Source organism: Mus caroli, chromosome 11 (assembly GCF_900094665.2).
Source record: "Mus caroli chromosome 11, CAROLI_EIJ_v1.1, whole genome shotgun sequence".
NCBI classification, from domain to species: Eukaryota; Metazoa; Chordata; class Mammalia; order Rodentia; family Muridae; genus Mus; species Mus caroli.
This window is the reverse complement of record NC_034580.1, coordinates 111552016-111561018: the sequence shown is the minus strand read 5'-3', so window position 1 is coordinate 111561018 and position 9003 is coordinate 111552016. Positions and strand designations below refer to the sequence as shown.

General features: G+C 47.6%; 1 protein-coding gene across 1 annotated transcript in view; it reads left to right on the top strand.

Moving 5' to 3' along the window:
• The first annotated feature begins 2381 nt into the window (after nucleotides 1–2381).
• Nucleotides 2382–9003, top strand: part of Grb2 (growth factor receptor bound protein 2) — a 67483-nt gene continuing 60861 nt past the window's right edge. The window contains exon 1 of the mRNA XM_021176359.2: nucleotides 2382–2567. The gene's annotated coding sequence lies outside the window, so the exon portion shown is untranslated. The remainder of the gene's footprint in view (nucleotides 2568–9003) is intronic.

The window sequence follows — 9003 nt, the reverse complement described above, 5'->3', positions numbered from 1 at the left end:
AAAAAAAAAAAAAAAGATTTATTTACATATATACATACACACACACACATGTACTTTTCTGTATGTATATCTGCACACCAGAAGAGCTGCCATATAAGTGCTGGGAATTGAACTCAGGACCTTTGGGAGAGCAATGAGTGCTCTTAACCACTGAGCCAGCTCTCCAGCCCTAATTCCTTCTCCTTCATTTCTGTTCCCCCCATCCACTACTCTAGAATATAGTGGGGGAAGAAAACTCAAGTTTTAGAGCAAGGTATGACTGGGTTAATTTTGGGCATATTTAATATTTTGTATTCTTTATTAACATCTTTTCCTTAAAATTTTTGTTTTGTTCTTAGTGACAGGCTCTTGCCATACAGCTCAGGATAAACTCAAACCCCCTTTAAAATTATTTTTTACTTTATTTGTATGAGTGCTTTGCCTACAAGGATGTATGTGTACCGTATTTGTGTGTGGTGTCAGAAAGTGACCTTGGATTCCCAGGAACTGGAGTTATAGATGATCGTTAGTGCCATGAAGATGCTGGGAATGAAGCCTGGGTCTTTCTCAAGTGCTCTTAACCACTGAGCCATCTCTCCAGTTTTACAGCCTCAAAAGTCTTAATCCTCTTGCCTCAGAACTCCTGGTGAAGGGCTAACAGGTGGTAGGTCACAAGATCTGTCTTCTCACTGTCTGTATCTAAGAATGAAATGAAGGCATTAGCTGTCCTATGGAGTTGTTGTGACTCTGGTATTTGGGTGGTATATTGTCACTTCCTACAGATATCTACTTCCCAGGCTTCAAGGTTGCACATCACTTGACACTGAAACCTAAGATGAGCACCCTGGCTTCACCTCTCATTATTCTACCACCAAATGAGAAGACAGGGTTTCTCTGTGCCATCCTGGCTGTCCTGGAACTCACACTGTAGACCAAGCTCGCCTCGAACTCAGAAATCCACCTGCCTATGCCTCCCAAGTGCTGGGATTAATAGGCATGGGCCACCTCTGCCCAGCAGCTCTCCCTTTTGTAACTGGTCATTTTAATATGTAGGTCCCTGGTACTTAGGGCCAGCGCTCTTCTCTTTGAAACTAAGTAGCTCTATATAGATTGCAAACTGCTGGAGTCATTGGCTTCATCTTTTGCTCTGAAAGGCATTTTCAATTGCAAATGATGTTCAGTAAACACTTGTTGAAAGAGCAATTCACTTGCCTTATTTTAGTGGGCTCATTATTGTAGCAGAGGCTTGGGTATTCTTAACTGTATTTTGTTGGCTTCTAGAGAACACATTGACATTGGCTGCGTTCTTGCTCTCCTATAATTGAAAAGAGCTTTTGGAACTGAGAGGTACTTCTCCAAGCTTCATCTACTACTCCCCCCAAACCGGCAGGCCCGCACAGGAACCTATGTACTTTGCATCGCACAGAACACGACTTTCTCACGCCTCCATCCATCTCTCTGTTCTGTGCCATTCCATTTGTCGGCTAAGCACTTACCCTGGCTCCTGTGCTGTGGAACTCCTACTCGCCCTCCAGTACTCAGCTCCACATCACCTTCTTTGTTAAGTCTTTTATACAGTGGGGCTGAGGAACAGAGCCAGCCTTTCTCTATCTTTTTGGCTTCCTCAGCATTCCCCCAAAGAGCTATGTGTACGTGTTATAGCTCTGTGTGTGTGTGCCCGCATGAGGGTGTGTGCAGGTGAATGCTAGTGCTATCAGAGGCCAGCGGCACTAAATCTCCTGGAACTGGGGTTAGAGACAGTTATGAGCCATCTGATGTGGGTGCAGGTCCTCTGAAGAGCAGCAAGCGGTTTTTGACCTGAGAGGTCTCTCCAACCGAGACATTACTTGTTTATTCTTCTGCTGCTTCTCTCGATTTAACCTCTTGAACGCCAGGATCTCTGCTCGTCGTTTCATCTTCTTTACCCAGCACAGTGCTTACTTACACTGGGCATGTGGTTCACTGCGTGAACAGACTAATCAAACAATTCATCGAATACTGCAGGTTGCACGAACCAGATCCCCAAACGTTTCTAGAACTGGTCCTCTATTTGGGTTGAGCCATCCTAAGATCTCTCCCCGCTCCTCGGGGCCTCTTTGCTTTGCTTTGGTAGAAAGGACGTGATTAGAGTGTGGAAAGCGCCGTTCCTCTAGAGCAGAGCTGTAATTCATTTGCTCCGGCACGTAGAGGGTTACAACGGCTCAGGGGCGGAGCCGAGTCCGTGCCACCTGCTGCGGGGCGAGCTGACGCATGCGCGAAGCCCCCCTCTAGGCTACCTGCCGGGCGGAGCGGAGGAGGAGCGCTTGCGCTCTAGGCCTTTTCCGCCGGGGGAAGTCTCGTGGGGGCGGGGCGCGGCGGGGCGGGGCCGCGTGGGGAAGTTCTCGCGGGACCCTGGCGAGGAGCGGAAGCTAGGTTGCTCTGTTGCTTCTGCGATCGGGCGGCGGCGGCGGCGAGAACGAGCGGGGCTGCGGCCGGGACGGCGGTCGGGGCAGCGGGCGCCGCAGTCGGGGAGCAGCAGCGAGGTTGGCGGCTGCGGGCGGCAGCGCAGGGCGGGCCCGGCCGGGTGACGGAGTGGACGGCGCGTCACAGTGAGTGCAGGGGAGCGGGCGGGAAGTGAGCGGGAGCTCCGTGGTCCCCGCGCCGTGCGGCGCCGAGCACCTCGGGCCCGGGCTGCTCCGGGCTGCCGGGGAGGGCCGCTCGCGGGCCGGGGAAGGCTGGGACCCGAGCTCAGCGGCTGCGCAGCCGTCTCCTCGTTTCCCCTTTTGGGGCGCTTCCTTCCTGGTGCCGGTCTTCCTCCCGCTCGGGGCAGAGACCCGGCCCGCCGGGGAGGTCCGGCTGGGCGCAGGGGAGCCCGGAGCAGCCGAGAGGCGCAGGCTGCTGCTCTGAGTCAGGCTGACTGAGCCCGGGAGGCGGGGGATTAGGTGCCCGCAGCTAACGTGGTGATTGATGCTCCTTTGACCTGCAAGGCCATCACGTCACCGCCTCTTGGCATCTTGCGGTGGAATTGTGTGCGGGAATCCACCGTGACTTAGAATGATTGTTACCCGGACCCGCCGACGGGTCTTTGTGAGAGTTGGGCGCTTCTTTTTTAGAAGGACTTGAGAAAGAAAAAAAAAAAACTTGTTGGGGGNGGGGGGAAGCAGCAGCAGCAGCAGCGGATGGGAATGCTGGAAGGAAGGAATTTTGGGGAGAAAGCCCCGCTGGTTCCTGCAACACTCTTAGGTCGTGTGGGTTGGTAAGAAAGGGATTTTAGGCCGTGTTCAAAAGCTATAGCAGTGCAGTTTGCCGGGGAGCCGAAGCGCGATCAACGTCATCTTTCGGTGCTGTTGACACTCAGAAAGAGGTTAGAGAAATTGTTTTTGTTGTTGTTGTTTGGGTTTGTTTTTGTTTTTTGTTTTTTTTTTTTTTACTTCTTCACCTCTCTTTCACTTTGCCGTTTTTGCCTTCTGTCTCCATTCTACTCTACTAGGGACACGAAATGCATCAGTAACGCCACTCATTGGCCCCTCCGCCCCCTTTTAAAAAAATAATCTACTTCCCCTTCTTGCTGTTCTCCGTTATAATTTTCAAGTTTCTGCTGGTTTGGGCACTGTTCATTTTCTCCGTCGTTCTAAGATCCCCTTTTCTTTTGGAGGGAGATACCTTCCCTGTTTGCATTCCTTTTTAAAGTCCACTGTATTCTTCAGGCAGCCAGAAGGGCTACTTGGGAGCCAGGGGCGCGGGCGCGGGCGCCGGCGCGGGTGGTGGTGTTGGTGGTAGGGGGCTGTTTAAGTTCTCCCCCTGGGAACTAGGAAACTCAAAAGACTGAATTCATCCCTAAGTAAGCGATAGTGCCACCAGCTCACAAGTGGATTTTGCCTGTTTGCTTGTGTTACTTGTATTTTGGTGTTTTCTTCACAGATCATGGTTTGTGCGTAGTATTTTCCTTCTTGCTCCCTCCTGTTTCCCCTCACTGTCAGTAAGGGAGATTGAGTCAGTTTGGGAGCTGAAAGACTCCTTTTTAAGGTTTTAGTGAGATTAACTATTGTTAAATGAGAATTCACCCATGGAGTTTGTGAAGTAAGATAGCTTGAAATAGAAGAGAACTTTGTTATTGTTATTCTTTTTGGTTTTTCGAGACAGGGTTTCTCTGTATAGCCCTGGCTGTCCTGGAACTCACTTTGTAGACCAGGCTGGCCTCGAACTCAGAAATCTGCCTGCCTCTGCCTCCCGAGTGCTGGGATTAAAGGCGTGCACCACCATGCCTGGCTAGAAGAGAACTTTGATATTTGTGAATTAAAGCCTACCTATCTACCCTAATGATTTAGTCCTAATCAGGCGTTTATAAGTGATTTTTAAGTTTTTTACATTCTTGAGTGTATTTGCCTGCATGTATGTGTGTGTGTCTTCACCATGTGTGTACATGCGTGGTGCCCTCCGAGGCTAAAGGAGGACCAATACCCTTGAACAGGAGTTACAGAGGGTTGTGAGCAGCCATATATGGGTGTCGGGAATTGAACCCAGGTCCTTTGGAAGAGCAGCCAGTGCTTTTTTTTTAACAGCCGAACTATTCTTCTCTCTGGCCCAATAGTTGGTTTTAAGCACCGTTTGCTGTGTTACTGAGATTTTTTTCATGATTTCCATTATGTCTCGTGTGTACAGCAGCCCTTAGAGAATTATGGAGTGTTAGACTGCAGAGATGGCAAAGCAGAGCTGCCCCTCTCCCGTCAGGCAGGCACTGAGACGTAGTCAGTTACCTGCTGATTGGCCATGGTTACTGAGATTTATGGTTTGGTGATTGTCAAAGTTGATTTTCCCCTGAGTTGTGCCAAGTCTAATGTGCATCATTTTCTTTGTTCAGACATAGTACATTATCTGAAATGCAAATTTTAAAATTTGCTTAGTGTTTCCTCATTTTAACAGTGATTCTTAAAATTTGTATGTATAAACATAACCTGCCAATTAAAAATTTTTTTATGGGCTCTCCGGAGAGATGGCTCAGTGGTTAAGAGCACTGACTGCTCTTCCAGAGGTCCTGAGATCAATTCCCAGCAACCACATGGTGACTCACAACCATCTGTAATGGGATCTGACACCCTCTTCTGGTCTGTCTGAAGACAGCTACAGTGTGCTCATATACATATAATAAATAATTCTTTAAAATTTTTTTTATTCAATTTTTCTTGAGACAAGGTCTTGATGTATTGTCCAAGTTGGTCTCAAATTATTTCTCTATTGATTTATTTTGAGGCAAGGTCAGTGTCTCTCTGTTTAGTCCTGGCTTTCTTAGAACTCTATCTGTAGACTAACTAGGCTGGCCTTAAACTCACAGAGATTCTCTTGCCTCTGCTTTCTGAGTGTTGGGATTGCAGGTGTGCACCAATATTGGCCCTGGTTTTGCTCTGAGTCATTCTGCTTCAGCCTCACCCCAGTGCTTCTGCTACCACTTGGGAGGGGACACTGTCACAGTTAAGTGGTGGCAGAACTCAGGCAAGATTGCAGAATGTGAACGGAAGGACTCAAAATAGCTGCAAGAAGTCCCTAAACCTGACCAGATTCACTAGGCCCCACCTGTCAGACTAAGCAATGAGAGCTGAGTCCCTCCAGGTATGAAGGAGACTCTCAGACCAACAAAACTGCAAAGAAGATGGAGACAAGGCCAACTGCAGAGACAGTCCGAGCTGCCTGGAAGAGGCTTAGGCCAGAGTCACTTTGAAAAGACACTCTCCAACCTGTTGTGCTGCCTGCAGGCTGTGCAGTGAGCTCCAGGTTTCCCAGCTTCTGTGAGCTGACACTTTCTGGGGTGGAATTTGGTTGATGCAGCTGTCTTTGAGTCATTTCTGCTCCTGTAAGCAACCCCTTACCCACCCACATTCCTGTAACTCTCCAATAAAACTTACTGGCTCACCAGGTTGGACTTTGGTGGACTCCTAGCTGGGTTGAGTAGATGAATGTGGTGTGTCTCTCCAGGAAAAGTTGTGTCTCTCCACAACAAGCAGACACCCAACAATAAATTAGTCCCTGAATGGGCTGATTTAAAAATAGAGTTGCGGGCTGGAGAGGTGGCTCAGGGGTTAAGAGCACTGGACTGCTCTTCCAGAGATCCTGAGTTCAATTCCCAGCAACCAAATGGTGGCTCACAACCATCTGTACTGAAATCTGATGCCCTCTTCTGGTGTGTCTGAAGACAGCTACAGTGTACTTATATATAATAAATAAATCTTAAAAAAAAATAGAGTTGCATACAAATACTTGGATTTAGTCGCCCACCTTCCCCCGGGAGAAATTAAACTAGAACCCTATTCACGATGGTCAAGCTTGTATTCTACTGTGCATCCGGTTCCTGTAGCAGTGGCTGTGTTTCATTCTAGTGCTGATCGTGATCTTGGGACCTTGCACATGGTAGATAAACTCGATACCACTGTGCTATACACCTCAAGCCCATGCTCAATTTTTTTTTTTTTGGCTTTGTCTATTAGTTTATCTTCTATTAGCAGGCTAGTTTCAACCTCATGTAGTTGTGTGTGAGCTTGAATTTCTGATCCTTTTGCTTCTACCTCCCGAAGTGCTGGGATTGCAGATGAACCACCACACCCTGTTTACATAATGCCAGGGATCCAAATCAGAGCTTTGTGCATGCTAGGCAAGCACTCCACCAGCCGGGCTGCATTTCCAGCCCCCATAATTAGTCCTTATGTATGTAAAGTAGCATTAAGACTGTCAGGTGGGGTGACTTAACTTTAAAACATGTCTGTCTGTCTGGTGCTATGCTGGAGCGAAGCCTAGCGCAGAGAGCATGCTAAGGAATACTTTACCGCTCTCCATTAAAACTTGCTGTGCAGCTTAGACTGAGCCTGACTTCTCTGTTACAGCTGAGATTATAGGCATATACCTTCACATCTTGAACCCAGGGCCTTCAGTGTGACAGGCAAGGGCTTTGCTGAGGAGTGTCATCAGCAGCTCCAAGCTCAGCCCCAGGTTGTAATTAGTAGAGTTGTTAATGTGTCTGTCATAAGAGTTCTTCTGAGTTCATCTATGTGGGTACCAGTTCCAGATTTACTGTCACATGTAGACTCAGAGTTGGAAAGGGACCCTTGGTACCAGTTAGCACTCTAACCATCAAGGTGGCTTACTAGGTAGGTGCTGTGCTGTCAGCCTTATCTCCCATTCGAGCTGCTGCTAGGATTTGGTAAGTGTAAGTTGCTTCTCAGGCCTCACCGTTTATTTATTTTTATTGTGTTGCAAATGCTAAGGAAATAGTTGAATCTGGGCCTTACACCAAAGTATCTATAAGGTCTTTGGTTTGTGATCTCAATATAAAGTCTTAGGGTTTCCATTGCTGTAAGGAGACACCATGACTAAGACAACTTTCATTGGGGCTGCCTTACAGGGTCAGAGGTTCAGTCCATTATCATCATGGTGGGATCATGGCAGTGACCAGGCAGCCATGGTGCTGGAGGAGCTGAGAGTCTACATCTTCATCTGAATGTAAATAGGAGAAGACAGGTTCTAGGAGGCTAGGTGAAGGGTCTCAAGGCCCACCCCCTAGGTGACACACTTCCTTCAACAAGGCCACACCTCCTAATAGTGCCACTCCCTGGGCCAAGCATATTCAAGCCACCACATAAGTAATACTGCTGACTGCAAAAACAGTGAGGGTGCGACACAGGGGTAATAGTGTTCTGTTATAGTAGAGGGGATGATCGCTAGCATACATTTATGTGTTGTGTTGGTTTACACGAACTGGATGGAGACCTAGGATTATATTGTTGTCTTTGAAAAGCAGGAATCAATAAAACTCAAAGACTGTCATTGTCAAAATACAATGTAGCAGAATGCCATGCATTTTTTTAAAAAAGATTTATTTATTTATTTAATGTAAGTACACTGTAGCTGTCTTCAGATGCACCAGAAGAGGGCATCAGATCTCATTACGGGTGGTTGTGAGCCACCATGTGGTTGCTGGGATTTGAACTTCGGACCTTTGGAAAAGCAGTCGGGTGCTCTTACCAAATGATCGATCTCACCAGCCCCATGCCATGCATTTTATGTCATTCAGAACCTGAGACAGACACCTGCAGCACAGCTGTACAGGGGTAGAAAACCCCACAGTCAGGCTCGGGATGAGGCTTAGTCCATGCCCTGTTTGCTAAGTGTTTAAGAGCCCTAGACTGGATCCCTACATTAGTTAAACAGGGTTTGGTGCTGCACACCTGTGACCCCAGCACTAGGGAGGCCATCCTGTGCTACGAAGAGCTGGGAGCCAGCCTGGGCTACAAGAGGTGTTGTCTCTCTACACAAACACAGGCGAGGTAGTTTTCAGTATCTGGCACCACATTCAACTCATTTTTGCAGGTCCTGAGTAGTATTTTTAACAGTAAGCACTGTGGTTTATTGCCTGTAATGGTAGCACCTGAGCGGATACAGCCAGGGGATCCACCTGAATTTAGGGCCAGCACAAAGAGTTTGCCTTAAAAACCAAAATGCAGATGTCTGAAGTAGTGAAAGGTGAGACTGTCTAATCAGTCACAATGCAGAAAATCAAAGCAGAGGCTATAGAGATATAGCTCAGCAAATAAGAGTGCCCGCTGCCGCTGGGCGTGGTGGCGCACGCCTTTAATCCCAGCACTCGGGAGGCAGAGGCACGCGGATTTCTGAGTTGGAGGCTAGCCTGGTCTACAGAGTGAGTTCCCGGACAGCCAGGGCTATACAGAGAAACCCTGTCTCAAAAAAACCAACCCAAACAAAACAAAAAGTGCCAGCTGCCACGCCTGGGACCTGGGTTCTCTCCCAAGAACCTACTTGGTTTGAATTGAGAACTGACTCCTAAAAACTGTCCTCTGACCTCCATGTGTAGGTGGGAATACGTGTACAAACACACAAATAGATAAATGTGAGAAAATGAAATACTTCCATGTATGTGGCATATAAAAATTAACATTTCACTTGGAAAACCTGAATGGATTAGATTATCTACAACAAAGGAATTCCAATCTTCCATTAAAGATGGCAACAAAAATCCTATGCTATACACATTTTGTTTTT